The sequence below is a fragment of the Triturus cristatus genome, chromosome 11 (genome assembly GCF_964204655.1).
Source record: "Triturus cristatus chromosome 11, aTriCri1.1, whole genome shotgun sequence".
Classification (NCBI taxonomy): domain Eukaryota; kingdom Metazoa; phylum Chordata; class Amphibia; order Caudata; family Salamandridae; genus Triturus; species Triturus cristatus.
In genome coordinates this window covers 937224931-937236838 of record NC_140594.1, presented here as the reverse complement: position 1 = coordinate 937236838, position 11908 = coordinate 937224931, and the positions used below count along the sequence as shown (strand labels likewise).

The 11908-nt window shown below is 40.3% G+C and overlaps 1 long non-coding RNA gene across 1 annotated transcript; it reads right to left on the bottom strand.

The window, feature by feature from the left end:
• Window positions 1-3032: 3032 nt before the first annotated feature.
• Window positions 3033-11408, bottom strand: LOC146785692 (uncharacterized). Its single transcript, XR_014970760.1, has 7 exons — window positions 11253-11408; window positions 9885-10035; window positions 8512-8667; window positions 7142-7294; window positions 5774-5926; window positions 4401-4556; window positions 3033-3183 (listed from the first exon to the last, which is right to left on the bottom strand). It is a non-coding gene; the product is annotated as an uncharacterized LOC146785692 (long non-coding RNA).
• Between the last annotated feature and the right edge of the window lie 500 nt (window positions 11409-11908).

Sequence of the window (11908 nt, the reverse complement as noted above, 5' to 3'; positions counted from 1 at the left end):
CCGTGAGAATGTAACACGCTCGTTCTGAAATGAGGTAGTACATTTCAGCCTCAAAGGCAGCAATTTGCTCGAATGGAACATTGCTAGTTCCAGGATCTAAAGCAGGCTTTAGTAACGTTGGAGACAGCCGGGCTTTTATGAATTATTATGACCAACACAATGTGATCCATATTACTTTCAGCTTGACAAAAATTCTATTCAGGCACAGTCTCCCACTACAAGCTAGTGAGGACATGCTGATGCTGTGAACTTTTTAATGCCTAAAGGAATGATTGGGAGTTTTACTTACCATATAAATTGGTAAAATGATGCCGTATGCCGGAAGACTTCCTTTTTTTTTTTCCTTCAGTCTCGGCAATTCAGAGAAACTGTTGTGAAACACTGCCACCGGTGGTCATTCAGTATAATCAGCAGATGGAAAAGTCCACTGTTGGCACATTTTCTATAAGCAATACAAAAAAATCTTGATTTTTATAATGGGTAAACAGATCAATACTATGGAGTCTTTTATTGTGTAAATCAACAGCTCATTAGAAAATCAAATCTCAATTTTAGCTTTTTATCCTCGCATACTTCTCTGCATCCCTTGCCTCATTTGCTAAAACTCTCTAAACAACTGTAGCGCGTACATTAGGACATAGATCAATAGATGTTTTTGCCAGCCAAGTGGCAGTGAACCATTCTCACTTCTTTTGTTTTAGGATATGGTACACCAGTAGCAATTAAGCCAGCTGATAAGTTGAGAGTAAGGGTTATGCCACAGTTCATGGGAATAATAAAAACTATGAATAGCATAATGACCATCTCCATTTTAGCCAATTCCCACCACTTCAGAAATGGTGAAGATGACTCTTATCCTCAAACGTACGTTGATACAAAATGAGAAGTCTCAAAAATTTTCCTAATTTCTTTCATCTTAGTTTTCAGTTGGACATCCTGTCCACCCTGCTACTCATTTAGTTACCAACATCAATGTATCCTACTGCTTGTTAGCCAACAGAGTGGCCCTCATGTCCGACAACATCTTGCTTTAGCTTTATGATGTCAGCTTGCTAGGCAACAGAGTGGCCCTCATGTCAGACAACATCTGATTAGCTTTATGATGTCAGCGCACCACTGGACCAATTGTCCTTGTGGCAGCTGACCACACAGGAGGATGAGATCAGAAGTTATGCAGTAGGTTACTATCTGTATTCATGACTACAAGGCAAGTAGGAGGGGGAATGGTAAAGGACTCTGAACCACTCAAAGCACTGGGGCCTTTTTGAAAGTCGGATGGAGATACATAAATAGATTATCCTTAACAATCCATCTTGAGTATCAGAGTCCAACATACGGAGTGCAGGAGAAGAGGTGAAATGAGCTTCCTTCCGTGAGAATGTAACACGCTCGTTCTGAAATGAGGTAGTACATTTCAGCCTCAAAGGCAGCAATTTGCTCGAATGGAACATTGCTAGTTCCAGGATCTAAAGCAGGCTTTAGTAGCGTTGGAGACAGCCGGGCTTTTATGAATTATTATGACCAACACAATGTGATCCATATTACTTTCAGCTTGACAGAAATTCTATTCAGGCACAGTCTCCCACTACAAGCTAGTGAGGACATGCTGATGCTGTGAACTTTTTAATGCCTAAAGGAATGATTGGGAGTTTTACTTACCATATAAATTGGTAAAATGATGCCGTATGCCGGAAGACTTCCTTTTTTTTTTTTCCTTCAGTCTCGGCAATTCAGAGAAACTCGGTTGTGAAACACTGCCACCGGTGGTCATTCAGTATAATCTGCAGATGGAAAAGTCCACTGTTGGCACATTTTCTATAAGCAATACAAAAAAATCTTGATTTTTATAAAGGGTAAACAGATCAATACTATGGAGTCTTTTATTGTGTAAATCAACAGCTCATTAGAAAATCAAATCTCAATTTTAGCTTTTTATCCTCGCATACTTCTCTGCATCCCTTGCCTCATTTGCTAAAACTCTCTAAACAACTGTAGCGCGTACATTAGGACATAGATCAATAGATGTTTTTGCCAGCCAAGTGGCAGTGAACCATTCTCACTTCTTTTGTTTTAGGATATGGTACACCAGTAGCAATTAAGCCAGCTGATAAGTTGAGAGTAAGGGTTATGCCACAGTTCATGGGAATAATAAAAACTATGAATAGCATAATGACCATCTCCATTTTAGCCAATTCCCACCACTTCAGAAATGGTGAAGATGACTCTTATCCTCAAACGTACGTTGATACAAAACGAGAAGTCTCAAAAACTTTCCTAATTTCTTTCATCTTAGTTTTCAGTTGGACATCCTGTCCACCCTGCTACTCATTTAGTTACCAACATCAATGTATCCGACTGCTTGTTAGCCAACAGAGTGGCCCTCATGTCCGACAACATCTTGCTTTAGCTTTATGATGTCAGCTTGCTAGGCAACAGAGTGGCCCTCATGTCAGACAACATCTGATTAGCTTTATGATGTCAGCGCACCACTGGACCAATTGTCCTTGTGGCAGCTGACCACACAGGAGGATGACATCAGAAGTTATGCAGTAGGTTACTATCTGTATTCATGACTACAAGGCAAGTAGGAGGGGGAATGGTAAAGGACTCTGAACCACTCAAAGCACTGGGGCCTTTTTGAAAGTCGGATGGAGATACATAAACAGATTATCCTTAACAATCCATCTTGAGTATCAGAGTCCAACATACGGAGTGCAGGAGAAGAGGTGAAATGAGCTTCCTTCCGTGAGAATGTAACACGCTCGTTCTGAAATGAGGTAGTACATTTCAGCCTCAAAGGCAGCAATTTGCTCGAATGGAACATTGCTAGTTCCAGGATCTAAAGCAGGCTTTAGTAACGTTGGAGACAGCCGGGCTTTTATGAATTATTATGACCAACACAATGTGATCCATATTACTTTCAGCTTGACAAAAATTCTATTCAGGCACAGTCTCCCACTACAAGCTAGTGAGGACATGCTGATGCTGTGAACTTTTTAATGCCTAAAGGAATGATTGGGAGTTTTACTTACCATATAAATTGGTAAAATGATGCCGTATGCCGGAAGACTTCCTTTTTTTTTCCTTCAGTCTCGGCAATTCAGAGAAACTGTTGTGAAACACTGCCACCGGTGGTCATTCAGTATAATCAGCAGATGGAAAAGTCCACTGTTGGCACATTTTCTATAAGCAATACAAAAAAATCTTGATTTTTATAATGGGTAAACAGATCAATACTATGGAGTCTTTTATTGTGTAAATCAACAGCTCATTAGAAAATCAAATCTCAATTTTAGCTTTTTATCCTCGCATACTTCTCTGCATCCCTTGCCTCATTTGCTAAAACTCTCTAAACAACTGTAGCGCGTACATTAGGACATAGATCAATAGATGTTTTTGCCAGCCAAGTGGCAGTGAACCATTCTCACTTCTTTTGTTTTAGGATATGGTACACCAGTAGCAATTAAGCCAGCTGATAAGTTGAGAGTAAGGGTTATGCCACAGTTCATGGGAATAATAAAAACTATGAATAGCATAATGACCATCTCCATTTTAGCCAATTCCCACCACTTCAGAAATGGTGAAGATGACTCTTATCCTCAAACGTACGTTGATACAAAATGACAAGTCTCAAAAACTTTCCTAATTTCTTTCATCTTAGTTTTCAGTTGGACATCCTGTCCACCCTGCTACTCATTTAGTTACCAACATCAATGTATCCTACTGCTTGTTAGCCAACAGAGTGGCCCTCATGTCCGACAACATCTTGCTTTAGCTTTATGATGTCAGCTTGCTAGGCAACAGAGTGGCCCTCATGTCAGACAACATCTGATTAGCTTTATGATGTCAGCGCACCACTGGACCAATTGTCCTTGTGGCAGCTGACCACACAGGAGGATGAGATCAGAAGTTATGCAGTAGGTTACTATCTGTATTCATGACTACAAGGCAAGTAGGAGGGGGAATGGTAAAGGACTCTGAACCACTCAAAGCACTGGGGCCTTTTTGAAAGTCGGATGGAGATACATAAACAGATTATCCTTAACAATCCATCTTGAGTATCAGAGTCCAACATACGGAGTGCAGGAGAAGAGGTGAAATGAGCTTCCTTCCGTGAGAATGTAACACGCTCGTTCTGAAATGAGGTAGTACATTTCAGCCTCAAAGGCAGCAATTTGCTCGAATGGAACATTGCTAGTTCCAGGATCTAAAGCAGGCTTTAGTAGCGTTGGAGACAGCCGGGCTTTTATGAATTATTATGACCAACACAATGTGATCCATATTACTTTCAGCTTGACAGAAATTCTATTCAGGCACAGTCTCCCACTACAAGCTAGTGAGGACATGCTGATGCTGTGAACTTTTTAATGCCTAAAGGAATGATTGGGAGTTTTACTTACCATATAAATTGGTAAAATGATGCCGTATGCCGGAAGACTTCCTTTTTTTTTTTTCCTTCAGTCTCGGCAATTCAGAGAAACTCGGTTGTGAAACACTGCCACCGGTGGTCATTCAGTATAATCTGCAGATGGAAAAGTCCACTGTTGGCACATTTTCTATAAGCAATACAAAAAAATCTTGATTTTTATAAAGGGTAAACAGATCAATACTATGGAGTCTTTTATTGTGTAAATCAACAGCTCATTAGAAAATCAAATCTCAATTTTAGCTTTTTATCCTCGCATACTTCTCTGCATCCCTTGCCTCATTTGCTAAAACTCTCTAAACAACTGTAGCGCGTACATTAGGACATAGATCAATAGATGTTTTTGCCAGCCAAGTGGCAGTGAACCATTCTCACTTCTTTTGTTTTAGGATATGGTACACCAGTAGCAATTAAGCCAGCTGATAAGTTGAGAGTAAGGGTTATGCCACAGTTCATGGGAATAATAAAAACTATGAATAGCATAATGACCATCTCCATTTTAGCCAATTCCCACCACTTCAGAAATGGTGAAGATGACTCTTATCCTCAAACGTACGTTGATACAAAACGAGAAGTCTCAAAAACTTTCCTAATTTCTTTCATCTTAGTTTTCAGTTGGACATCCTGTCCACCCTGCTACTCATTTAGTTACCAACATCAATGTATCCTACTGCTTGTTAGCCAACAGAGTGGCCCTCATGTCCGACAACATCTTGCTTTAGCTTTATGATGTCAGCTTGCTAGGCAACAGAGTGGCCCTCATGTCAGACAACATCTGATTAGCTTTATGATGTCAGCGCACCACTGGACCAATTGTCCTTGTGGCAGCTGACCACACAGGAGGATGACATCAGAAGTTATGCAGTAGGTTACTATCTGTATTCATGACTACAAGGCAAGTAGGAGGGGGAATGGTAAAGGACTCTGAACCACTCAAAGCACTGGGGCCTTTTTGAAAGTCGGATGGAGATACATAAACAGATTATCCTTAACAATCCATCTTGAGTATCAGAGTCCAACATACGGAGTGCAGGAGAAGAGGTGAAATGAGCTTCCTTCCGTGAGAATGTAACACGCTCGTTCTGAAATGAGGTAGTACATTTCAGCCTCAAAGGCAGCAATTTGCTCGAATGGAACATTGCTAGTTCCAGGATCTAAAGCAGGCTTTAGTAACGTTGGAGACAGCCGGGCTTTTATGAATTATTATGACCAACACAATGTGATCCATATTACTTTCAGCTTGACAGAAATTCTATTCAGGCACAGTCTCCCACTACAAGCTAGTGAGGACATGCTGATGCTGTGAACTTTTTAATGCCTAAAGGAATGATTGGGAGTTTTACTTACCATATAAATTGGTAAAATGATGCCGTATGCCGGAAGACTTCCTTTTTTTTTTTCCTTCAGTCTCGGCAATTCAGAGAAACTGTTGTGAAACACTGCCACCGGTGGTCATTCAGTATAATCAGCAGATGGAAAAGTCCACTGTTGGCACATTTTCTATAAGCAATACAAAAAAATCTTGATTTTTATAATGGGTAAACAGATCAATACTATGGAGTCTTTTATTGTGTAAATCAACAGCTCATTAGAAAATCAAATCTCAATTTTAGCTTTTTATCCTCGCATACTTCTCTGCATCCCTTGCCTCATTTGCTAAAACTCTCTAAACAACTGTAGCGCGTACATTAGGACATAGATCAATAGATGTTTTTGCCAGCCAAGTGGCAGTGAACCATTCTCACTTCTTTTGTTTTAGGATATGGTACACCAGTAGCAATTAAGCCAGCTGATAAGTTGAGAGTAAGGGTTATGCCACAGTTCATGGGAATAATAAAAACTATGAATAGCATAATGACCATCTCCATTTTAGCCAATTCCCACCACTTCAGAAATGGTGAAGATGACTTATCCTCAAACGTACGTTGATACAAAACGAGAAGTCTCAAAAACTTTCCTAATTTCTTTCATCTTAGTTTTCAGTTGGACATCCTGTCCACCCTGCTACTCATTTAGTTACCAACATCAATGTATCCGACTGCTTGTTAGCCAACAGAGTGGCCCTCATGTCCGACAACATCTTGCTTTAGCTTTATGATGTCAGCTTGCTAGGCAACAGAGTGGCCCTCATGTCAGACAACATCTGATTAGCTTTATGATGTCAGCGCACCACTGGACCAATTGTCCTTGTGGCAGCTGACCACACAGGAGGATGACATCAGAAGTTATGCAGTAGGTTACTATCTGTATTCATGACTACAAGGCAAGTAGGAGGGGGAATGGTAAAGGACTCTGAACCACTCAAAGCACTGGGGCCTTTTTGAAAGTCGGATGGAGATACATAAACAGATTATCCTTAACAATCCATCTTGAGTATCAGAGTCCAACATACGGAGTGCAGGAGAAGAGGTGAAATGAGCTTCCTTCCGTGAGAATGTAACACGCTCGTTCTGAAATGAGGTAGTACATTTCAGCCTCAAAGGCAGCAATTTGCTCGAATGGAACATTGCTAGTTCCAGGATCTAAAGCAGGCTTTAGTAACGTTGGAGACAGCCGGGCTTTTATGAATTATTATGACCAACACAATGTGATCCATATTACTTTCAGCTTGACAAAAATTCTATTCAGGCACAGTCTCCCACTACAAGCTAGTGAGGACATGCTGATGCTGTGAACTTTTTAATGCCTAAAGGAATGATTGGGAGTTTTACTTACCATATAAATTGGTAAAATGATGCCGTATGCCGGAAGACTTCCTTTTTTTTTTTCCTTCAGTCTCGGCAATTCAGAGAAACTGTTGTGAAACACTGCCACCGGTGGTCATTCAGTATAATCAGCAGATGGAAAAGTCCACTGTTGGCACATTTTCTATAAGCAATACAAAAAAATCTTGATTTTTATAATGGGTAAACAGATCAATACTATGGAGTCTTTTATTGTGTAAATCAACAGCTCATTAGAAAATCAAATCTCAATTTTAGCTTTTTATCCTCGCATACTTCTCTGCATCCCTTGCCTCATTTGCTAAAACTCTCTAAACAACTGTAGCGCGTACATTAGGACATAGATCAATAGATGTTTTTGCCAGCCAAGTGGCAGTGAACCATTCTCACTTCTTTTGTTTTAGGATATGGTACACCAGTAGCAATTAAGCCAGCTGATAAGTTGAGAGTAAGGGTTATGCCACAGTTCATGGGAATAATAAAAACTATGAATAGCATAATGACCATCTCCATTTTAGCCAATTCCCACCACTTCAGAAATGGTGAAGATGACTCTTATCCTCAAACGTACGTTGATACAAAATGAGAAGTCTCAAAAATTTTCCTAATTTCTTTCATCTTAGTTTTCAGTTGGACATCCTGTCCACCCTGCTACTCATTTAGTTACCAACATCAATGTATCCTACTGCTTGTTAGCCAACAGAGTGGCCCTCATGTCCGACAACATCTTGCTTTAGCTTTATGATGTCAGCTTGCTAGGCAACAGAGTGGCCCTCATGTCAGACAACATCTGATTAGCTTTATGATGTCAGCGCACCACTGGACCAATTGTCCTTGTGGCAGCTGACCACACAGGAGGATGAGATCAGAAGTTATGCAGTAGGTTACTATCTGTATTCATGACTACAAGGCAAGTAGGAGGGGGAATGGTAAAGGACTCTGAACCACTCAAAGCACTGGGGCCTTTTTGAAAGTCGGATGGAGATACATAAATAGATTATCCTTAACAATCCATCTTGAGTATCAGAGTCCAACATACGGAGTGCAGGAGAAGAGGTGAAATGAGCTTCCTTCCGTGAGAATGTAACACGCTCGTTCTGAAATGAGGTAGTACATTTCAGCCTCAAAGGCAGCAATTTGCTCGAATGGAACATTGCTAGTTCCAGGATCTAAAGCAGGCTTTAGTAGCGTTGGAGACAGCCGGGCTTTTATGAATTATTATGACCAACACAATGTGATCCATATTACTTTCAGCTTGACAGAAATTCTATTCAGGCACAGTCTCCCACTACAAGCTAGTGAGGACATGCTGATGCTGTGAACTTTTTAATGCCTAAAGGAATGATTGGGAGTTTTACTTACCATATAAATTGGTAAAATGATGCCGTATGCCGGAAGACTTCCTTTTTTTTTTTTCCTTCAGTCTCGGCAATTCAGAGAAACTCGGTTGTGAAACACTGCCACCGGTGGTCATTCAGTATAATCTGCAGATGGAAAAGTCCACTGTTGGCACATTTTCTATAAGCAATACAAAAAAATCTTGATTTTTATAAAGGGTAAACAGATCAATACTATGGAGTCTTTTATTGTGTAAATCAACAGCTCATTAGAAAATCAAATCTCAATTTTAGCTTTTTATCCTCGCATACTTCTCTGCATCCCTTGCCTCATTTGCTAAAACTCTCTAAACAACTGTAGCGCGTACATTAGGACATAGATCAATAGATGTTTTTGCCAGCCAAGTGGCAGTGAACCATTCTCACTTCTTTTGTTTTAGGATATGGTACACCAGTAGCAATTAAGCCAGCTGATAAGTTGAGAGTAAGGGTTATGCCACAGTTCATGGGAATAATAAAAACTATGAATAGCATAATGACCATCTCCATTTTAGCCAATTCCCACCACTTCAGAAATGGTGAAGATGACTCTTATCCTCAAACGTACGTTGATACAAAACGAGAAGTCTCAAAAACTTTCCTAATTTCTTTCATCTTAGTTTTCAGTTGGACATCCTGTCCACCCTGCTACTCATTTAGTTACCAACATCAATGTATCCGACTGCTTGTTAGCCAACAGAGTGGCCCTCATGTCCGACAACATCTTGCTTTAGCTTTATGATGTCAGCTTGCTAGGCAACAGAGTGGCCCTCATGTCAGACAACATCTGATTAGCTTTATGATGTCAGCGCACCACTGGACCAATTGTCCTTGTGGCAGCTGACCACACAGGAGGATGACATCAGAAGTTATGCAGTAGGTTACTATCTGTATTCATGACTACAAGGCAAGTAGGAGGGGGAATGGTAAAGGACTCTGAACCACTCAAAGCACTGGGGCCTTTTTGAAAGTCGGATGGAGATACATAAACAGATTATCCTTAACAATCCATCTTGAGTATCAGAGTCCAACATACGGAGTGCAGGAGAAGAGGTGAAATGAGCTTCCTTCCGTGAGAATGTAACACGCTCGTTCTGAAATGAGGTAGTACATTTCAGCCTCAAAGGCAGCAATTTGCTCGAATGGAACATTGCTAGTTCCAGGATCTAAAGCAGGCTTTAGTAACGTTGGAGACAGCCGGGCTTTTATGAATTATTATGACCAACACAATGTGATCCATATTACTTTCAGCTTGACAAAAATTCTATTCAGGCACAGTCTCCCACTACAAGCTAGTGAGGACATGCTGATGCTGTGAACTTTTTAATGCCTAAAGGAATGATTGGGAGTTTTACTTACCATATAAATTGGTAAAATGATGCCGTATGCCGGAAGACTTCCTTTTTTTTTCCTTCAGTCTCGGCAATTCAGAGAAACTGTTGTGAAACACTGCCACCGGTGGTCATTCAGTATAATCAGCAGATGGAAAAGTCCACTGTTGGCACATTTTCTATAAGCAATACAAAAAAATCTTGATTTTTATAATGGGTAAACAGATCAATACTATGGAGTCTTTTATTGTGTAAATCAACAGCTCATTAGAAAATCAAATCTCAATTTTAGCTTTTTATCCTCGCATACTTCTCTGCATCCCTTGCCTCATTTGCTAAAACTCTCTAAACAACTGTAGCGCGTACATTAGGACATAGATCAATAGATGTTTTTGCCAGCCAAGTGGCAGTGAACCATTCTCACTTCTTTTGTTTTAGGATATGGTACACCAGTAGCAATTAAGCCAGCTGATAAGTTGAGAGTAAGGGTTATGCCACAGTTCATGGGAATAATAAAAACTATGAATAGCATAATGACCATCTCCATTTTAGCCAATTCCCACCACTTCAGAAATGGTGAAGATGACTCTTATCCTCAAACGTACGTTGATACAAAATGACAAGTCTCAAAAACTTTCCTAATTTCTTTCATCTTAGTTTTCAGTTGGACATCCTGTCCACCCTGCTACTCATTTAGTTACCAACATCAATGTATCCTACTGCTTGTTAGCCAACAGAGTGGCCCTCATGTCCGACAACATCTTGCTTTAGCTTTATGATGTCAGCTTGCTAGGCAACAGAGTGGCCCTCATGTCAGACAACATCTGATTAGCTTTATGATGTCAGCGCACCACTGGACCAATTGTCCTTGTGGCAGCTGACCACACAGGAGGATGAGATCAGAAGTTATGCAGTAGGTTACTATCTGTATTCATGACTACAAGGCAAGTAGGAGGGGGAATGGTAAAGGACTCTGAACCACTCAAAGCACTGGGGCCTTTTTGAAAGTCGGATGGAGATACATAAACAGATTATCCTTAACAATCCATCTTGAGTATCAGAGTCCAACATACGGAGTGCAGGAGAAGAGGTGAAATGAGCTTCCTTCCGTGAGAATGTAACACGCTCGTTCTGAAATGAGGTAGTACATTTCAGCCTCAAAGGCAGCAATTTGCTCGAATGGAACATTGCTAGTTCCAGGATCTAAAGCAGGCTTTAGTAGCGTTGGAGACAGCCGGGCTTTTATGAATTATTATGACCAACACAATGTGATCCATATTACTTTCAGCTTGACAGAAATTCTATTCAGGCACAGTCTCCCACTACAAGCTAGTGAGGACATGCTGATGCTGTGAACTTTTTAATGCCTAAAGGAATGATTGGGAGTTTTACTTACCATATAAATTGGTAAAATGATGCCGTATGCCGGAAGACTTCCTTTTTTTTTTTTCCTTCAGTCTCGGCAATTCAGAGAAACTCGGTTGTGAAACACTGCCACCGGTGGTCATTCAGTATAATCTGCAGATGGAAAAGTCCACTGTTGGCACATTTTCTATAAGCAATACAAAAAAATCTTGATTTTTATAAAGGGTAAACAGATCAATACTATGGAGTCTTTTATTGTGTAAATCAACAGCTCATTAGAAAATCAAATCTCAATTTTAGCTTTTTATCCTCGCATACTTCTCTGCATCCCTTGCCTCATTTGCTAAAACTCTCTAAACAACTGTAGCGCGTACATTAGGACATAGATCAATAGATGTTTTTGCCAGCCAAGTGGCAGTGAACCATTCTCACTTCTTTTGTTTTAGGATATGGTACACCAGTAGCAATTAAGCCAGCTGATAAGTTGAGAGTAAGGGTTATGCCACAGTTCATGGGAATAATAAAAACTATGAATAGCATAATGACCATCTCCATTTTAGCCAATTCCCACCACTTCAGAAATGGTGAAGATGACTCTTATCCTCAAACGTACGTTGATACAAAACGAGAAGTCTCAAAAACTTTCCTAATTTCTTTCATCTTAGTTTTCAGTTGGACATCCTGTCC